Source organism: Oncorhynchus tshawytscha, linkage group LG13 (genome assembly GCF_018296145.1).
Source record: "Oncorhynchus tshawytscha isolate Ot180627B linkage group LG13, Otsh_v2.0, whole genome shotgun sequence".
Taxonomy (NCBI): Eukaryota; Metazoa; Chordata; class Actinopteri; order Salmoniformes; family Salmonidae; genus Oncorhynchus; species Oncorhynchus tshawytscha.
The window spans coordinates 21096552-21119040 of NC_056441.1; the positions used below are offsets into that span (position 1 = coordinate 21096552).

A 22489-nucleotide genomic window follows, 5' to 3' on the forward strand; every position below is an offset into this window, starting at 1 on the left:
TAAGAATTTGTTCTTAACTGACTTGCCTGGTTAAATAAAGGTAAAAAAAAAATAAAAAAAATAGTCTTGTGAGTGTGCACAGAGTCAGTGCAAGATAGGGTCAGTGGACCCCCCAACCGGCATGGACCCCCCAGATAGAATTTGTGCTCCCCCAGTATCCCCATAAAAATAACAAATGGTAAATCCAGTTTTGCCAATGTAGTGTTGCCGGCCTGAGAGTAGAGCAGACCAGGACAGAGGCTATATGCCGGGTGGGAGCTCATTATGAGGAGGAGGAGGGAGGATGTAATCATTCATCAATAAAACACGGAGGCCGTGCTGTATCATAAAGACAGTCACAGGTAGAGCTCGTAGTTTGGTGGAGGGCCAGTCAACTCATTTAACTGTGACTGTATTCATGATAAAGCACGGCCTCGGGTGCCTTATTGCTTTCAGAAAACTGTTACCTACATATTCAAATAACAATGAATTACACATTTTAGTTAGAACTTTATTTTGATTTCATTTTTTCTATTGGCATTTACTTGGATATGCCCATGATAATGACGTTGATGTGTGATTTCTGCCTGCTCAGAAACAGTTGTCTCGTCTGGGCACCGTTCACTCTACGTATGGTACTGCAGAGATCAAAACATTTTAAGATCCGAAGGGCCCATGCCAAATATTTTCAGCGTCCTGAGGTGGAAGAGGCTCTGTCATGCCCTCTCCAAAACTGTGCGGGTGTGTGTGGACCATTTTAGTAATAACAAGTCCTTAGTAATGTGCACACCAAGGAGCTCTCGAACCGCTCTACTACAAACCCGTTGATGTGGATGGGGACGTGCTCTCCTCTCTTTCTCCTATATTCCACGATCAGCACCTTGGTCATACTGGCATTAAGGGAGAGGTTGTTGTCCTGGCATCACACTGCTAAGTCTCTGACCTCCTCCTGTCATCGCCGTTGGTGATCAGGCTTACCACCGTTGTGTCATCAGCAAACTTGATGATGCTGTTGGAGTCGTGCGTAGACCAACCTTTCAAAGTGCTTCATAATTACAGATGTGAGTGCTACAGGGCGATAGTCATTTAGGCAGGTTACTTTGGAGTTCTTGGGAACAGGTACAATGGTGGTCAGCTGGAAACATGTTTGGATTACACTTGCCAACTGGTCTGCTTAGTCACTGGTACTTTGTGTTTGAACTTTTGTTTGTAAACAGGAAGCAGTCGACACATACACACACCCTGTGGTAGTGAGTTTCCTGTGTGACTGAGACAGGGAACTGAAACCTGTGCCCTCCGCTGCTGAGTCAGGGGAAAAAGATGCAGGCGTGAGTAGTGTGTGTGTGTGTGTGTGTGTGTGTGTGTGTGTGTGTGTGTGTGTGTGTGTGTGTGTTTGCGTGCGTGTGTGTGTGTACGAGGACGTACGAGGACGTTTCAGCATGTCTGCTGAAAGGCAGAAGAAGCCCCTTTCTGCAGTATCTTCTCACCTTTCTATCAGTCCCGACTCCACGGTACTAGTTTATTACTCTGAAGAATTATGCAAGTTAGGTTGCTCTGTGAATGATTAATATAGAGATTAGCAGCTAAGGTGATCTCACCCATTTATCCACTTCACAATCACCTCGGGGTACAGTAGCTCATAATGTGAGCAGAAAGCAGAACAGGTAGCATAGAAATATGCAGCCACAGGTGGCTACACATGGAAAGGAGATACTATGCTGAATATGGATATGCGTTGACAATTTGCATTCTTTCACTTGTTATACTGAACAAAAATATAAACCCAAATGAATTATGCCCTAATCTATGATTTTCACGACTGGGGATACAGATATGCATTTGTTCATCACATAGACAGTGGGGCAAAAAAGTATTTAGTCAGCCACCAATTGTGCAAGTTAAAAAGATGAGAGAGGCCTGTAATTTTCATCAGAGGTACACTTCAACTATAATAGACAAAATTAGAAAAAAAATCAAGAAAATCACATTGTAGGATTTTTTATGAATTTATTTGCAAATTATGGTGGAAAATAAGTATTTGGTCAATAACAAAAGTTTATCTCAATACTTTGTTATATACCCTTTGTTGGTTATGACAGAGGTCAAAAGTCTTCACAAGGTTTTCACACACTGTTGCTTGTATTTTGACCCATTCCTCCATGCAGATCTCCTCTAGAGCAGTGATGTTTTGGGACTGTTGCTGGGCAACACGGACTTTCAACTCCCTCCAAAGATTTTCTATGGGGTTGAGATCTGGAGACTGGCTAGGCCACTCCAGGACCTTGAAATGCTTCTTACGAAGCCACTCCTTCGTTGCCCGGGCGGTGTGTTTGGGATCATTGTCATGCTGAAAGACCCAGCCACGTTTCATCTTCAATGCCCTTGCTGATGGAAGGAGGTTTTCACTCAAAATCTCACGATACATGGCCCCATTCATTCTTTCCTTTACAAGGATCAGTCGTCCTGGTCCCTTTGCAGAAAAACAGCTCCAAAGCATGATGTTTCCACCCCCATGCTTCACAGCAGGTAAGGTGTTCTTTGGATGCAACTCAGCATTCTTTGTCCTCCAAACACGACGAGTTGAGTTTTTACCAAAAAGTTATATTTTGGTTTCATCTGACCATATGACATTCTCCCAATCTTCTTCTGGATCATCCAAATGCTCTCTAGCAAACTTCAGATGGGCCTGGACATGTACTGGCTTAAGCAGGGTGACACGTCTGGCACTGCAGGATTTGAGTCCCTGGCGGCGTAGAGTGTTACTGATGGTAGGCTTTGTTACTTTGGTCCCAGCTCTCTGCAAGTCATTCACTAGGTCCCCCCGTGTGGTTCTGGGATTTCTGCTCACCGTTCTTGTGATCCTTTTGACCCCACGGGGTGAGATCTTGCATGGAGCCCCAGATCGAGGGAGATTATCAGTGGTCTTGTATGTCTTCCATTTCCTAATAATTGCTACCACAGTTGATTTCTTCAAACAAAGCTGCTTACCTATTGCAGATTCAGTCTTCCCAGCCTGGTGCAGGTCTACAATTTTGTTTCTGGTGTCCTTTGACAGCTCTTTGCTCTTGGCCATAGTGGAGTTTGGAGTGTGACTGTTTGAGGTTTTGGACAGGTGTCTTTTATACTGATAACAAGTTCAAACAGGTGCCATTAATACAGGTAACGAGTGGAGGACAGAGGAGCCTCTTAAAGAAGAAGTTACAGGTCTGTGAGAGCCAGAAATCTTGCTTGTTTGTAGGTGACCAAATACTTATTTTCCACCATAATTTGCAAATAAATTCATTAAAAATCCTACAATGTGATTTTCTGGATTTTTTTTCTCATTTTGTCTGTCATAGTTGAAGTGTACCTATGATGAAAATTACAGGCCTCTCACATCTTTTTAAGTGGGAGAACTTGCACAAGTGGTGGCTGACTAAATACATTTTTGCCCCACTGTACCTTTAAAAAGAAAGTAGGGGTGTTGATCAGAAAACCAGTCAGTATCTGGTGTGACCACCATTTGCCTCATGCAGCGCGACACATTTCCTTCACATAGAGTTGATCAGGTTTTGGCCTGTGGAATGTTTATTCCGGTCAAGAAATAGGCACAACATGACATCAAAGTGGCCCAAAAAACACGGAACATAAACAAAAGTATAGCGAGTGAACATCTCACATAACAATCAACAATTACACACAAAGACATGGAGGGGAACAGCAGAATAAATACATGTAGTGTGATTAGATAATGAAAACCAGGTGTGTAATGGAACAAGACAAAACAAATGGACATATGAGAAATGGAGCGGTGATGGCTAGAAAGCCGGTGACGTCGATCGCCGAACACCGCCCGAACAAGGAGAGGAGCCCATTTCAGCGGAAGTCGTGACATGTCTTGTGAGTATGCGGGCCATGGAAGAACTGGGACATTTTCAGCTTCCAGGAATTGTTTACAGATCCTTGCGACATGGGGCGGTGCATTTTTCATGCTGAAACATGAGGTGATGAATGTCACGACAATGGGCCTCGCGGTATCTCTGTGTATTCAAGTTGCAAGATAAAATGCAATTGTGTTCGTTGTCCGTGGTTTATGCCTGACCATACCATAACCCCACCACCAACATGGGGCACTCTTTTCACAATGTTGACATCAGCAAACCACTCGTCCACAAATTTGTGCCCAACATTTTAGAGAAATATGCTTTTTGTGCATATGGAAAATGTCTGGGATCTTTTATTTCAGCTCATAAAACATGGGACCAATATTTACATGTTGCGTTTATATTTTTGTACAGTGTATTTGTCCAAATAATGACATCATATCCCCGTGAAATGCTCTATATCTGACAATCACTGTCTCAGTTGTCTCACAAATGCTGATTTCTAGGATTGCAGTTACTGCTGGTGTTGTGAACAAGTCACGGTTGGAACAAGTCACAGTTGGAACACAATCACTGTCTCAGTTGTCTCTCAAATGCTGATTTCTAGGATTACAGTTATTGCTGGTGTTGTGAACAAGCCACGGTTGGAACAAGTCACGGTTGGAACACAATCACTGTCTCAGTTGTCTCTCAAATGCTGATTTCTAGGATTACAGTTATTGCTGGTGTTGTGAACAAGTCACGGTTGGAACACACGGTAGTGTAGTTGATAGTGTAGCTTTCAGGCCCCGAGGGAAACTGACCTGACGCTGGATCAGGTGACCTGTTTTCTGTTGCCTCTGAGAAGGTTCCTGGGTCCACCTCCTGACGTCCAGGCCCGTCCTTGTTGCCACGGGAGACGGCTGACCTCTAGGCTGCCCTCGCCGTGAACTGAAGAGGGAGAGGGACATACAAGCCTCACAAACAACTATAGTAAACATAAAAATACAAACAAGTAAATAACACAAACCAAAACAGAGAGAAAGTCAGACAGACAGACAGCTCAAAGCTAAACTTGGTTGTTTCCTGAAATCAACAAATAAAGTCGTACGACTAAGAAGCCAAAGAAAGAAACAGGACAATCACATTAAACATCTCATGTCTGCCTTGAGGCTATGAAATGATCCAACATTGAAAACAGCCAACATTGAAAACAGCTAAGAATATAAAACAATTCCTAGAAGAAGAAAAATACGCTTAAATACAAAAGCTGAAATAGTTTGTGATGCAGGTAAACAATGTGTGGTTGCCATGTCGACAAGCCATGGGTGTATAAATAGCATGACCAGTGTTTGTTTAGTTGATGCAGCCCGCTTGCCTGCCAGCCAGCAGGATGAGCCTATCCCTGAAGAGAGAAAGAGATAGAGAGGGATCTGTGGGCTGAGTAGAGTAGCAAGCAGTACTGTGTACCATAATGATCAACCAGTCATCCCTCCCCTCACAGCCCACACCAGAGGAATGTAGCTGGAAAACCAAAGAGGCCATTCCTAATATACTGACCCCCCCACCCCTCCCACTTGATCCCCAGGGAGGTCCAGGGGTCATCACGCAGGCCAAGCTGTCTGGGAAACACCCTAAATAAGACAGACAACATTACTGTTCTATAAGTGTACAGTAGACACTGTACATACAGTACTTAACATGTTTTGTTTGGATAGGAGTACTACATGACAGATATAAGTACTACAAGACAGATAGGAGTATGACAAGACAGATAGGAGTACTACAAGACAGATAGGAGTACGACAAGACAGATAGGAGTACTACAAGACAGATAGCAGTACTACAAGACAGATAAGAGGACGACAAGACAGATAGGAGTACGACAAGACAGATAGGAGTACTACATGACAGATATAAGTACTACAAGACAGATAGGAGTACGACAAGACAGATAGGAGTACTACATGACAGATATAAGTACTACAAGACAGATAGGAGTACTACAAGACAGATAGCAGTACTACAAGACAGATAGGAGTATGACAAGACAGAAAGGAGTACTACAAGACAGATAGGAGTATGACAAGACAGATAGGAGTACTACAAGACAGATAGCAGTACTACAAGACAGATAGGAGTATGACAAGACAGATAGGAGTACTACAAGACAGATAGCAGTACTACAAGACCGATAGGAGTATGACAAGACAGATAGGAGTACTACACGACAGATAGCAGTACTACAAGACAGATAGGAGTACTACAAGACAGATAAGAGTGCTACATGACAGATATAAGTACTACAAGACAGATAGAAGTACTACAAGACAGATAGGAGTACTACAAGACAGATAAGATAAGCCTTCTCTGTTTGACCTGCTGAAAGTGTTGTCTGGCTGTCTGTGGGAAATATACGTAATGTAAGTTGTGCTATTGATTTGAACTGTGACCTCAGATAGGAAATGTCATCCCTATTGCAAAGGTTGCCGTTATATATATCTATTTTTTTTTACATGAAAAAGAAGTAATTTCATCACTTAAAGAAATGGATTCCCAATATACAGTAAGTATTGTGCTGCTGGCCGGTCTCCAAACTGTAACCTCACCCCCAACACACACTTTCCCTTCCTAATTGCCAAGTAACATGGACGCCTCTCTCATCTCTCTCCTCTCTGTAGGGAATGGTGAAAGCACCTGGAGCGAGACAGACACGGACAGATAGAGAGGGGATCTGGGAGCAGGCTCCCCTCAGACTAGTGACCGAGAGAAACAGACACAGCAGCAGTTACTGCAGTACTGACTGGTCCCCTGTCTTCAACTGAACCACAGTACTGACTGGTCCCCTGTCTTCAACTGAACCACAGTACTGACTGGTCCCCTGTCTTCAACTGAACCACAGTACTGACTGGTCCCCTGTCTTCAACTGAACCACAGTACTGACTGGTCCCCTGTATTCAACTGAACCACAGTACTGACTGGTCCCCTGTCTTCAACTGAACCACAATACTGACTTCAACTGAACCACAGTACTGACTGGTCAGTACTGACTGGTCCCCTATCTGGTCCCCTGTCTTCAACTGAACCACAGTACTGACTTCAACTGAACCACAGTACTGACTGGTCAGTACTGACTGGTCCCCTATCTGGTCCCCTGTCTTCAACTGAACCACAGTACTGACTGGTCCCCTGTCTTCAACTGAACCGCTTCCTGTTTCCTCCCACCCGGACCACTGGACAAGAACCAGGCCCAACCGCCTCCTACACTCAGGTAAGACTGACTGGCTGTGTTGTATTAGTATTCTCGTAGTCTCAGCCTCCTATATGAGCATGTATTTGGTCCAAGCTGCTACTTTATGTGCTTGTATAGACAGAGCTGTGTCCTCTTTTCTAGTAGTTTAATCTAATCAATATGTATATAGGAGGAGAAAAGGAAGGTTGTATTTTGTACTCAAAATGCACAGCAGTGGATTGTCTTAACAACCCATACTTCTTTCTGGTTCTGGTGGGGCAGAAGTGATACTGAGCTACCATGTTGTCAGTTTCCTGAACTCGTCAGGGTTATCCAGTCAGAGGACAGAGCTGGCTGTCCAGAGCTATCTAGTCCAATCAGGAGAGGACAAGGGTTCAGGGGCGGGAACAATGAAGAACGTTCTAGAATGAAACACAACCCAAGCACAGACCACATACTAAAGCGCTAAGGTAGAATTATGTTGTAAACAGAAGTTCATAGGTTAGGGGGTGCCCCAAATGGCACCCTATTCCCTATATAGTGCACTACTTTTGATCAAGTCCTATGGGCCCAGGTCAAAAGTAGTGCACTACATAGGGACTAAAGTGCTATTTGGGATGTAATCTTAGTTTCCACAGTGTTTACAACCCTGGAGTTCTGTGCCAGAAGTTCCAGTAGAGACTATAAGCTGTTGATGTTGTACAGTAAGCCGGGTCAGGGGGTGTTGTGTCAGTATGTGTGTGTGGTTATGATGAGTTTCTGAAGAGAGCCGTGTTGCCTTGGCGAGCGGCTTTGTGTGTGTGTGTGTGTGTGTGTGTGTGTGTGTGTGTGTGGCCAGTGTACTAACCCGAGGTCAGGCTCCTCCCACAGAGGTGTGAAAATGTACACTGTGTCTATTTTTCCCCATCCCTCGTGAGTCAACTCCCTCCCTCCCTCTTGCTGTCTCTCCACTCAGTCCTCTGACTGCTGCTGACTCACTGAAATCTGATCCCTGCTGAGCCTGTCCCTCCTTCTTTTCTATTACCCCCTCTCATTTCTCTTATCTCCTCTCATTTTCTATTACCCCGTCTCATTTTCTATTACCCCCTCTCATTTCTCTTATCTCCTCTCCTTTTCTCTTACCCCTCTCATTTCTCTTATCTCCTCTCCTTTTCTATTACCCCGTCTCATTTTCTATTACCCCCTCTCATTTCTCTTATCTCCTCTCCTTTTCTATTACCCCTCTCATTTCTCTTATCTCCTCTCATTTTCTATTACCCCCTCTCATTTCTCTTATCTCCTCTCCTTTTCTATTACCCCCTCTCATTTCTCTTATCTCCTCTCCTTTTCTATTACCCCTCTCATTTCTCTTATCTCCTCTCCTTTTCTCCTACCCCCTCTCATTTCTCTTATCTCCTATCCTTTTCTCTTACCCCCTCTCGTTTCTCTTATCTCCTCTCCCTTTCTCTTACCCCCTCTCCCTTTCTCCTACCCCCTCTCCTTTTCTCTTACTCCCTCTCATTTCTCTTACCCCCTCTCCTTTTCTTTTACCCCCTCTCCTTTTCTCTTACCCCCTCTCATTTTCTATTACCCCCTCTCCTTTTCTCTTACCCCCTCTCCTTTTCTCTTACCCCCTCTCATTTCTCTTATCTCCTCTCCTTTTCTATTACCCCCTCCTTTTCTCTTACCCCCTCTCCTTTTCTCTTACCCCCTCTCCTTTTCTCCTACCCCCTCTCATTTTCTATTACCCCCTCTCATTTCTCTTACCCCCTCTCCTTTTCTCCTACCCCCTCTCATTTTCTATTACCCCCTCTCATTTCTCTTACCCCTCTCCTTTTCTCCTACCCCCTCTCATTTTCTATTACCCCCTCTCATTTCTCTTACCCCCTCTCCTTTTCTCTTACCCCCTCTCATTTCTCTTATCTCCTCTCCTTTTCTATTACCCCCTCTCCTTTTCTCTTACCCCCTCTCCTTTTCTCTTACCCCCTCTCCTTTTCTCCTACCCCCTCTCATTTTCTATTACCCCTCTCATTTCTCTTACCCCCTCTCCTTTTCTCTTACCCCCTCTCCTTTTCTCTTACCACCTCTCCATTTACTCCCTCTCGGCTCTTTCCATGGTCCTCTTTTTCGCATCTCCATGTCTTCATTTCAGTCTCTTGATCACTTTCCCTTCCTTTTCTTTAACCCTTTAGTTCTCTCACTCTTCCTCTTGCCTCTGCTCCTCGTTTCCCTTCATCACTCGCTCTTCCTTTTCTTTTAACCCTTTAGTTCTCTCACTCTTCCTCTTGCCTCTGCTCCTCGTTTCCCTTCATCACTCGCTCTTCCTTTTCTTTTAACCCTTTAGTTCTCTCACTCTTCCTCTTGCCTCTGCTCCTCGTTTCCCTTCATCACTCGCTCTTCCTTTTCTTTCCTTTATCTCTCTCTCTGTCCTTTATCTCTCTCTTCTCAGGTGTGTGATGAGCTAGCGTTGCTCTTCAACTCAGAGCGACATATCCGTGGAGCTCTTGAGTTCTATTTCTATGGTTTACTCCAGTCAGCCCCACACACTGCACCACTGTACCACTGCACCACTGTACCACTGCACCACTGTACCACTGCACCACTGTACCACTGTGTGAAAGTCACTTGGCTGCTGGCTTGTTATCTGGAAGTGAGATTCTCATAGCCCCTAGTGGGACTAGGTGTTTTGTGTTTGTGTGTGAGTGGAAATGTGTGTGTCGAGGGAGGTGTGTGTGTGTCAGGGGGAGACGTGTGTGTGCCGGGGGAGTGTGTGTGTGTATGTATGTATGTGTGTGTGTGTGTGTGTGTGTGTGTGTGTGTGTGTGTGTGCGTGCGTGGGTCTGCAGAGGCCTCAGAAGGCACTGTGCTGTAGTCCAGTGTAGACTAGTGGTGTGTCAGGATGGTTGGATCTACTCTGAGTTCTGACAGACACCTCTTTCCCTTCCTCTCTTACCCTCTCTCTCTCTCTTTCTCTCCGTGCCTTCTCTCTTCCTTCACACCCCTCTCTCTGCAATGGATATCTACCCTCTCTCTGAATAGAAATCCATTTGTTTATTTATTATCTCTCTCTCTTAGTTTCTTTCTATTATTTTTTCCATATTATCTTTCTCCTCTTTCATGCGCCTCCAAGAAAGACCGCCTGGAAAAATACATTTTTCTCTGGAATATTTCAGTGAGCTGTTTGGATGCTTTCAGTCTGGAACCCCTCAACCTCTCGGCTCTGGAGTTAATTGTTGATGGAGAGAGTGATAGACACACACACACGCACACACACACGCACACACGCACGCACGCACGCATGCACGCACACTCGCACACACACACACACACACACACACACACACACACACACACACACACACACACACACACACACACACACACACACACACACACACCACAGGAGGCTGCTGAGCTCATAATAATGGCCGGAATGGCGCAAATGGAATGGCTTCAAACACCTGAAAACCATGTTTTTCATGTATATGTTACCATTCCATTGATTCCGCTCCAGTCATTATAACGAGCCTATCCTCCCAATTAAGGTGCCACCTACCTCCTGTAACACACACACTGTTAACTTCTTGCGTCGAGCATTCCCGTATCCGGGAGCGTAATCATAGCCTCAAGCTCATTACCATAACGCAACGTTAACTATTCATGAAAATCGCAAATGAAATGAAATAAATATATTGGCTCACAAGCTTAACAACACTGTCATCTCAGATTTTCAAAATATGCTTTTCAACCATACCTCAGAGTGTTTTCTTTCCAAAGCTGTCAATTATATGCATAGTCGAGCATCTTTTCGTGACAAAATATCTTGTTTAAAACGGGAACGTTTTTTTATCCAAAAATTAAAAGAGCGCCCCCTATATCGAAGACGTTAATGGAGAGAGTGATTGACAGGAGATCAAAGGTTGTACATTAGTCGAAGACTTTCTGAAAGGAAAAGGGTGGATAACATGCTTGCTTATGTGTGTAGTGTGTATGTCAGGGAGTTCAAAGCTGCAGTGGCTGTGTTGTGTAGGTGGAAAACTCCCCTTTACAACTGTAGTGGATAACTCCACTCTCTGTTCACGCTACTAACGGGAAACTCAATTTGCCAGCCAGTCACTGCAGCTGGCCTGGAAGAAAAGGAGAGAGGGGAGAGGGAGAGATAGAGAAAGAGAGAGGGGGAACCTGGTGTCATGACGTTGGCCTGGGGGTAGGTTTATGACAGTCATAAATACCTCTTCCCCCCTTTTTACTCTCTACCCTACTGATGTTACATTTGTGAAACCCTGGGTTAACATAGAGATTCTGGGAACATCAGAAGGTGGGGGGAAATTAATGATATTCTGGTAATCCGACCAATTGAACATATGCGGTGGTACTTTCAGTTGTCATCTGAGACATTCTCATCAATGATAAGATGACATAAACTCTACAGTGGAAAGTCTACACATCAGAGTTATCGGATTCACATGGAATTGTTGTTCAATTTAAATGTTTGAATATTAAATTATTCGTGATGGGATGAAATGTGATTTTAGCTTCTAAAATGTGAGATTTGGGTTTTCATAAGGTAGGGCTCAGTTCAATCAGTGGCCCACCCCTGTGAAGGGACATGGGCTATAAAACTTTTCAAACACGCCCTCCTCTCCTTTCCTATATAAAACCTTGACGATATTGTAACCTCCTGTTCCGAGGATGTGGGGACGACGGTTGGGCAACACGGCCTTCCATCTACCACCAACCTACTGAAGCGCAGCTCAGAGTAGATGTTTGTTGCATTTTCCATTTCCAAATGGACGGTAATTTAGAATGCATAAGATACTGTATTTACGATAGCACAGCTTCGCCCTTTGTTCCTCAGTCTTCCCGCTCTTTCACTCAAACCCAGCCCTTTTCTTTTGTGTAACGAGCTGTCATATCTGTTCCGCCCGCTAGGGACGTTTTCCTTTATGACGTAATTTGTAATCAAGTTATGATTTAATTATGTGTATGTGTAATTCTGTGTGATTAGTTAGGTATTTAGTAAATAAATAATTAAACCCAATTTTGTATTGCTGATTCAAATTGTTAGCCAGGGTTTGTGCAGATAACCAAGAATTTACAAATTTCAGATGAGACTGAATTAAGATGACGATTAATATTGACTGCTATTGATGTAAAATATTACTAGGTCTTTAAGAGTTTATTCGGAAGATAACAACTCTATAAATATTATTTTGTGGTGCCCCGACTCTCTAGTTAATTACATTTACATGATTAACTCAATCAGGTAATATTAATTACGGAGAAATTATTTTATAGAATAGCATGTCATATCACTTAATCTGGCATAGCCAAAGACACGACACTGGCTTTCCACCAAAATTGCCATGGAAACTTTTTCACCTGGGGAGAGGGACTCTAACCCTTGAGGTAGGCTTCCCCCTTGACACACTTCCACTACTCCCTCGCTCTTCTCTCCCTCTCTCTCTCTCTTTCTTTGTCTCATGTTCTTTGTCTCTAACATATAATGCACGTTGCACGATCAAACACACACACTCACATACACAAGCACACACACACACTCCCGTCTCTTGAATACTAAACAATTAGTTAATTACCTGGGCCTGTGCTGATGAGTTCATTCACACAGCAGAGCTTTTGATTTAATTACTAAGACATGGATGAGATGAAAGGAGGTTGTGTGTGTGTGTGCCTGCGTGCGTGTGTGTGTGAGTTTTTAATAAGAGCCGTTATTGTACAGGATCCTATGAGCTTTCCCATGGGAACCAATCAGATGGTCTCTGGTACACTGTGTACCCCCCCCACACACACACTTACACACACTTACACCATCAGACATGCCACCAGGGGTCTTTTCACAGTCCCCAAATCCAGAAGAAATTCGAGAAAGCGTACAGTACTATATAAAGCCATTATTGCAAGGAACTCCCTTCCATCTCATATTGCTTAAATAAACAGCAAACCTGGTTTCAAAAAACAGATAAAGCAACACTTCACTGCACAACGCCTCTCCCTTGTTTGACCTAGATAGTGTTTGTGTATGTTACTGATATGTAGGCTATGTGTGCCTTTTGTAAAAAAAAAAATGTTTTTACATAGTTCTGTCCTATTAATGTTCTGTATGATGTCATGTTTCATGTTTTATATGGAGCTCAGGAAGAGTAGCTGCTACTTTTGCAACAGCTAATGGGGATTCTAATAAAATACCAAATAATGCCAGACATAATTGGGCTGTGTCACACAGCTAGTTACCCATACACACTGTGATCTGTCTGATACTGACAATACACACTGTGATCTGTCTGATACTGACAATACACACTGTGATCTGTCTGATACTGACAATACACACTGTGATCTGTCTGATACTGACAATACACACTGTGATCTGTCTGATACTGACAATACACACTGTGATCTGTCTGATACTGACAATACACACTGTTGTCTGTCTGATACTGACAATACACACTGTTGTCTGTCTGATACTGACAATACACACTTATGTCTGTTTGGTACTGACAATACACACTGGGGTCTGTTTGGTACTGACCATACTCACTGTGGTCTGTTTAGTACTGACAACACACACTGGGATCTGTTTGGTACTGACAATAGACACTTATGTCTGTGTGGTACTGACAATACACACTGGGTCGGTTTGGTATTGACAATACACACTGGGGTATGCTTGGTACTGACAACACACACTGGGATCTGTTTGGTACTGACGACAATATACACTTATGTCTGTTTGGTACTGACAACACACACTGGGATCTGTTTAGTACTGACAATACACACTGGGATCTGTTTGGTACTGACAATACACACTGGGGTCTGTTTGGTACTGACAATACACACTGGGGTCGGTTTGGTACTGACAATAGACACTGGGATTGGTTTGGTACTGACAATAGACACTGGGATCTGTTTGGTACTGACAATACACACTGGGATATATTCTGGGATATATTTGGTACTGACAATACACACTGGGTTCGATTTGGTACTGACAATACACACTGGGGTCGATTTGGTACTGACAATACACACTGGGATCTGTTTGGTACTGACAATACACACTGGGGTCTGTTTGGTACGGACAATACACACTGGGATCGGTTTGGTACTGACAATACACACTGGGGTCGGTTTGGTACTGACAATAGACACTGGGATCTGTTTGGTACTGACAATACACACTGGGGTCTGTTTGGTACTGACAATACACATTGGGGTCGGTTTGGTACTGACAATACACATTGGGGTCGGTTTGGTACTGACAATACACACTGGGGTCGGTTTGGTACTGACAATACACATTGGGGTCGGTTTGGTACTGACAATACACACGGGGGTCGGTTTGGTGCTGACAATACACATTGGGGTCGGTTTGGTACTGACAATACACACCGGGATATGTTTGGTACTGATAATACACACTGGGGTCGGTTTGGTACTGACAATACACACTGGGATATGTTTGGTACTGACAATACACACTGGGGTCTGTTTGGTACTGACAATACACATTGGGGTCGGTTTGGTACTGACAATACACACTGGGATATGTTTGGTACTGATAATACACACTGGGGTCGGTTTTGTACTGACAACACACACTGGGATATGTTTGGTACTGACAATACACACTGGGGTCTGTTTGGTACTGACAATACACACTGGGATCGGTTTGGTACTGACAATACACACTGGGGTCGGTTTGGTACTGACAATACACATTGGGGTCGGTTTGGTACTGACAATACACACTGGGATATGTTTGGTACTGATAATACACACTGGGGTCGGTTTGGTACTGACAATACACATTGGGGTCGGTTTGGTACTGACAATAGATCTTCTGAAAGTAACACTCCTCTGTGATGCTCCCTGGCGATTTATTCAACACTCACAAACAGATGACGTTTCATTCCCACTGGGATCTTCATCAGATCCGTTTGAGACAGTGCAAGTGGATCTCCTGAAGTGTCAGGCTGACAGAAATGGAACATGAACCGTTATTAATACCAGTATGGAACCCATGTTCTCTTAGGTTGTACTGCTGTGCCAGAACATCTATACGCCCAGTACCTATTCAGTCATGCAATATGCAGTGTGAAATATACAATATGCAATGCAATTCAGTACAGTCTGTAGGCTACTGTATGTACAAACTTAATGCATATTTAGAATGAGTCATCATTCATCACCATAATGTTGCTTGTCTTTCTAGTTTACATCTTTGTGTAACTTCAGGCCATATGATTGTCACTTTTATTTTAAATAAGAATAGAATGTGTTTCTAAATACTTCTAGTTACCATGGTTACGGATAATACTGAATGAATCATGAGTAATGATGAGTGAAAGAAAGTTACAAACGCACAAATATCATACCCCCAAGACATGCTAACCTTTCACCATTTTTTAAAAACATTTATTTAATTAGGCAAGTCAGTTAAGAACAAATTCTTATTTTCAATGACGGCCTAGGAACAGTGGGTTAACTGCCTTGTTCAGGGGCAAAACGACAGATTTGACCTTGTCAGCTCAGGGATTCGATCTTGCAACCTCTAGGTTGCTAATCCATCACTCTAACCACTAGGCTACCTGCCACCCCATTACATTAACAGGGGAGGTTAGCATTTTTGTGGGGTGTGATATGTGTGCTTCTCTAACTTTCTCACTCGTCATTATTCACAATTCATTCAGAATGATCTATAATCATGGTCGCATCCACATTAATGTAGAAGTGTTTAGAAATGACGATGATGCCACTGTAGAAACTGAAACACAACCAAAACAAGCAGCAAATGCGTCCAACAAATATGTACCGTTACAAGCTAGATATAGTCATTGCGTGTTCTGAATATGGGACAAAATACTGAATCTGTCCCAATACTTTTGGTCCCCTAAAATGGAGGGAATATGTACAAAAAGTGCTGTCATTTCTAAACGGTTCACTCGATATGGATAAAAATACCCACAAATTAAAGCTGACAGTCTGCACTCTAATCTCACAATCATTGTATAATTTCAAATACAAAGTGCTGGAGTACAGAGCCAAAACGACAACAAAATTGTCACTGTCCCAATACTTTTGGAGCTCACTGTAGATCAGGGCTGTGGGGGTAATGACCCAGCAAAATGGCTCTCACGTCTGATTTACCTGCTGCCATGAGACAGAGCTGACCTATTCTTCCCCCATCTCTTTATACAGGGAAAGAGGGAGGAAGAGAGAGGGGGAGAGATGGAAGGAGAGAGGGATGGAGAGGGGGGAGGTTTATGGCCTTTTCAGCATAGCCTTACGACCTACTCTACCCGAGAGAGAGAGAGAGAGAGCGAGAGAGAGTGAGCGACAGAGACAGAGAGAGAAAGGACACACCCCATCTCTTCCTCTCTGCCCCTCTATCAATTCAATTTCAATTTAAGGGCTTTATTGGCATGGGAAACATATGTTAACATTGCCAAAGCAAGTGAAGTAGATAATAAACAAAAGTGAAATAAACAAAAAATAATTAACACCAAACATTACACTCACAAACGTTCCAAAAGAATAAAGACATTTCAAATGTCATATTATGTCTATATACAGTGTTGTAACGATGTACAAAAGGGAAAATAATGAATCTATTCCTAGCTATATCTATAATCTATCACTTCTGTCTCTTGTTTGGTTAGCAAAAGCGAGTCTGATCCTCTGATCCGACATTAGTACTACCTTCACTACCTTGTTTTCTTCTCACTTACACTCTTCTTTTCCATGATGGTTAGATTCCTCCCAGGAGGAAAGGTCATTATCTCCAGTAGGCTTGATGAGGCAACGACAATAGGACACACACACACACACACCACACACACACGCACACACAGAAGAGACAGAGATAATAGGTGTTTAATTGGCTCAGGGCATTCAGTGCTTACACAGCGCTGCTATCAGCTGTGTATTTGTGTTTGTACTTGTGTGTGTGAGCGTGTGTGTGCGTGCGTGTGAGTGGTTTTCTATCAGTGGTGGATCGACTGGCTGTCATTGCACTGCTTTTGTTTCCACATGATAATTATATAGAGGAACAAGAGGACTCATCGGTCTGTCTGTGCGACGATGCCACTGCAGATTGGCAAGCAAATCAGCTTCCTCTTGATTACAGATCAGTTGTGTTGGTCTCTGTTGTCACCTCTTATCGTTTCTAAAGAGTTACACACACACACACACACACGCGCGCACACACACACACACAATTCAATATGTGGCTATAGAATGTGACTCTAGATATGAGTATAGCCACATGGCTCATAACTGTGTCATGTATTCTAGTTCAATCTAAAGCCTTGGAATGGAAACATTGTTTGAGTGGTCCTTATAGCATGGCTGATAGAAACATTGTTTGAGTGGTCCTTATAGCATGGCTGATAGAAACATTGTTTGAGTGGTCCTTATAGCATGGCTGATAGAAACATTGTTTGAGTGGTCCTTATAGCATGGCTGATAGAAACATTGTTTGAGTGGTCCTTATAGCATGGCTGATAGAAACATTGTTTGAGTGGTCCTTATAGCATGTCTGATAGAAACATTGTTTGAGTGGTCCTTATAGCATGGCTGATAGAAACATTGTTTGAGTGGTCCTTATAGCATGGCTGATAGAAACATTGTTTGAGTGGTCCTTATGGCATGGCTGATAGAAACATTGTTTGAGTGGGTCCTTATACAGTAGCATGGCTGATAGAAACATTGTTTGAGTGGTCCTTATACAGTAGCATGGCTGATATAAACATTGTTTGAGTGGTCCTTATAGCATGGCTGATAGACACATTGTTTGAGTGGGTCATTGTACAGTAGCATGGCTGATAGAAACATTGTTTGAGTGGATCCTTATACAGTAGCATGGCTGATATAAACATTGTTTGAGTGGTCCTTATAGCATGGCTGATAGACACATTGTTTGAGTGGGTCATTGTACAGTAGCATGGCTGATAGAAACATTGTTTGAGTGGATCCTTATACAGTAGCATGGCTGATAGAAACATTGTTTGAGTGGATCCTTATACAGTAGCATGGCTGATAGAAACATTGTTTGAGTGGTCCTTATACAGTAGCATGGCTGATAGAAACATTGTTTGAGTGGGTCCTTATGCAGTAGCATGGCTGATAGAAACATTGTTTGAGTGGGTCCTTATACAGTAGCATGGCTGATAGAAACATTGTTTGAGTGGTCCTTATACAGTAGCATGGCTGATAGAAACATTGTTTGAGTGGGTCCTTATGCAGTAGCATGGCTGATAGAAACATTGTTTGAGTGGATCATTGTAGAAGATATGATTTATGCCCACTTATGAGGCTCCATGGACCCTCTCCTCTCACGGTTTGAGTCTCAATACAATTATGTGTAGAGGTGCAGGCTAACAGCCCATTGAGCTAAACAAGCTTTCCTGCACCAGGGGAATACAGTAGACTGGGGCCTAATGGACCATCTTAGGACTCCCTGCCTGTATGGAATAATGATATGTGATGTTAAAGACCTTGCATGAGGAGTATATGAGGCTCCAGCTAGCTGCTAGCCAGTGGGGAGTCTTTCTTTAACAGTACAAGAGCCGATTGAGTCATTTTGACTCAATGAATTTCAAATTCAAATATATATATCAAATATATCAAAGATCCTTGACTTTTCCTAAGTAGGTCTATATAACACACATATGTTGTAAGAATTTGTGTTATAAGCAGTTTTAAGTTTAAAGTGGGAGGTTTAAAAAAAGACTTACTTAGTCGCCAAAGTTCTGGAGCATGTCTTTAAAGTCCTTGTGTTTTTGGTTAGATGTTGTGCACCAATAAGTTTTTATATGTCTCTAGAATTATCACTGGTGTTGATAGGGTTAATCAATTTAAACTTCTAAAGTAATGTATGCACTCACTACTGTAAGTCGCTATGGATAAGAGCATCTGCTAAATGACAAAAATGTAAAAATGTAAGGCCCATATTATATCATGGGAGGTGGCTATGTTAAAAAGTGTTGCATCAAGCCATGGAGCAAAGCTAAATAATGTTACAAAGCTAAATAATGTAGCAGAGCTAAATAATGTTACAAAGCTAAATAATGTAGCAGAGCTAAATAATGTTGCAAAGCTAAATAATGTTGCAAAGCTAAATAATGTAGCAGAGCTAAATAATGTTACAAAGCTAAATAATGTTACAAAGCTAAATAATGTTGCAAAGCTAAATAATGTTGCAAAGCTAAATAATGTTGCAAAGCTAAATAATGTAGCAGAGCTAAATAATGTTGCAAAGCTAAATAATGTTGCAAAGCTAAATAATGTAGCAGAGCTAAATAATGTTGCAAAGCTAAATAATGTTGCAAAGCTAAATAATGTAGCAGAGCTAAATAATGTTACAAAGCTAAATAATGTTGCAAAGCTAAATAATGTTGCAAAGCTAAATAATGTTGCAAAGCTAAATAATGTAGCAGAGCTAAATAATGTTGCAAAGCTAAATAATGTTGCAAAGCTAAATAATGTAGCAGAGCTAAATAATGTTGCAAAGCTAAATAATGTTGCAAAGCTAAATAATGTAGCAGAGCTAAATAATGTTACAAAGCTAAATAATGTTACAAAGCTAAATAATGTTGCAAAGCTAAATAATGTTGCAAAGCTAAATAATGTTGCAAAGCTAAATAATGTTGCAAAGCTAAATAATGTTGCAAAGCTAAATAATGTAGCAGAGCTAAATAATGTTGCAAAGCTAAATAATGTTGCAAAGCTAAATAATGTAGCAGAGCTAAATAATGTTGCAAAGCTAAATAATGTTGCAAAGCTAAATAATGTAGCAGAGCTAAATAATGTTACAAAGCTAAATAATGTTACAAAGCTAAATAATGTTGCAAAGCTAAATAATGTTGCAAAGCTAAATAATGTAGCAGAGCTAAATAATGTTACAAAGCTAAATAATGTTGCAAAGCTAAATAATGCAGCAGAGCTAAATAATGTTACAAAGCTAAATAATGTAGCAGAGCTAAATAATGTTGCAAAGCTAAATAATGTAGCAAAGCTAAATAATGTAGCAGAGCTAAATAATGTTACAAAGCTAAATAATGTTACAAAGCTAAATAATGTTGCAAAGCTAAATAATGTTGCAAAGCTAAATAATGTTGCAAAGCTAAATAATGTAGCAGAGCTAAATAATGTTGCAAAGCTAAATAATGTTGCAAAGCTAAATAATGTAGCAGAGCTAAATAATGTTACAAAGCTAAATAATGTTACAAAGCTAAATAATGTTACAAAGCTAAATAATGCAGCAGAGCTAAATAATGTTACAAAGCTAAATAATGTAGCAGAGCTAAATAATGTTGCAAAGCTAAATAATGTAGCAGAGCTAAATAATGTAGCAGAGCTAAATAATGTTACAAAGCTAAATAATGTTACAAAGCTAAATAATGTAGCAGAGCTAAATAATGTAGCAGAGCTAAATAATGTTACAAAGCTAAATAATGTAGCAGAGCTAAATAATGTAGGAGAGCTAAATAATGTTACAAAGCTAAATAATGTTGCAAAGCTAAATAATGTAGCAGAGCTAAATAATGTTGCAAAGCTAAATAATGTTGCAAAGCTAAATAATGTAGCAGAGCTAAATAATGTTGCAAAGCTAAATAATGTTGCAAAGCTAAATAATGTAGCAGAGCTAAATAATGTTACAAAGCTAAATAATGTTACAAAGCTAAATAATGTTGCAAAGCTAAATAATGTTGCAAAGCTAAATAATGTTGCAAAGCTAAATAATGTAGCAGAGCTAAATAATGTTACAAAGCTAAATAATGTTGCAAAGCTAAATAATGTAGCAGAGCTAAATAATGTTGCAAAGCTAAATAATGTTGCAAAGCTAAATAATGTAGCAGAGCTAAATAATGTAGCAGAGCTAAATAATGTTACAAAGCTAAATAATGTTGCAAAGCTAAATAATGTAGCAGAGCTAAATAATGTTGCAAAGCTAAATAATGTTGCAGAGCTAAATAATGTAGCAGAGCTAAATAATGTTGCAAAGCTAAATAATGTTGCAAAGCTAAATAATGTAGCAGAGCTAAATAATGTTACAAAGCTAAATAATGTTACAAAGCTAAATAATGTTACAAAGCTAAATAATGTTACAAAGCTAAATAATGTTGCAAAGCTAAATAATGTAGCAGAGCTAAATAATGTTGCAAAGCTAAATAATGTTGCAAAGCTAAATAATGTAGCAGAGCTAAATAATGTTACAAAGCTAAATAATGTTGCAAAGCTAAATAATGTAGCAGAGCTAAATAATGTTGCAAAGCTAAATAATGTTGCAAAGCTAAATAATGTAGCAGAGCTAAATAATGTAGCAGAGCTAAATAATGTTACAAAGCTAAATAATGTTGCAAAGCTAAATAATGTAGCAGAGCTAAATAATGTTGCAAAGCTAAATAATGTTGCAAAGCTAAATAATGTAGCAGAGCTAAATAATGTTGCAAAGCTAAATAATGTTGCAAAGCTAAATAATGTAGCAGAGCTAAATAATGTTGCAAAGCTAAATAATGTTGCAAAGCTAAATAATGTAGCAGAGCTAAATAATGTTGCAAAGCTAAATAATGTTGCAAAGCTAAATAATGTAGCAGAGCTAAATAATGTTGCAAAGCTAAATAATGTAGCAGAGCTAAATAATGTTACAAACCTAAATAATGTTGCAAAGCTAAATAATGTAGCAGAGCTAAATAATGTTGCAAAGCTAAATAATGTTGCAAAGCTAAATAATGTTACAAAGCTAAATAATGTTACAAAGCTAAATAATGTTACAAAGCTAAATATTGTTACAAACCTAAATAATGTAGCAAAGCTAAATAATGTTACAAAGCTAAATATTGTTACAAAGCTAAATAATATTACAATGCTAATTAATGTTACAAAGCTAAATAATGTTACAAAGCTAAATATAGTTAAAAATCAAATCAAATCAAATTTTATTTGTCTCATACACATGGTTAGCAGATGTTAATGCGAGTGTAGCGAAATGCTTGTGCTTCTAGTTCCGAGAATGCAGTAATAATCCAACAAGTAATCTAACTAACAATTCCCCCAAAAAACTACTGTCTTATACACAGTGTAAGGGGATAAAGAATATGTACATAAAGATATATGAATGAGTGATGGTACAGAGCAGCATAGGCAAGATACAGTAGCTGATATCAAGTACAGTATAAACATATGAGATGAGTATGTAAACAAAGTGGCATAGTTAAAGTGGCTAGTGATACATGTATTACATAAGGATGCAGTAGATGATATAGAGTACAGTATATACGTATACATATGAGATGAATAATGTAGGGTATGTAAATATTATATTAGGTAGCATTGTTTAAAGTGGCTAGTGATATATTTTACATCATTTCCCATCAATTCCCATTATTAAAGTGGCTGGAGTTGAGTCAGTGTGTTGGCAGCAGCCACT

The 22489-nt window shown here is 40.9% G+C and overlaps 1 protein-coding gene across 2 annotated transcripts in view; it reads left to right on the forward strand.

Moving 5' to 3' along the window:
- atxn1a (ataxin 1a) overlaps positions 1 to 22489 on the forward strand; it is a 201439-nt gene that overhangs the window by 38109 nt on the left and 140841 nt on the right. For both annotated transcript variants that reach the window (XR_006078577.1, XM_042295318.1), the window contains exon 2: positions 6503 to 7092. The gene's annotated coding sequence lies outside the window, so the exon portion shown is untranslated. The remainder of the gene's footprint in view (positions 1 to 6502; positions 7093 to 22489) is intronic.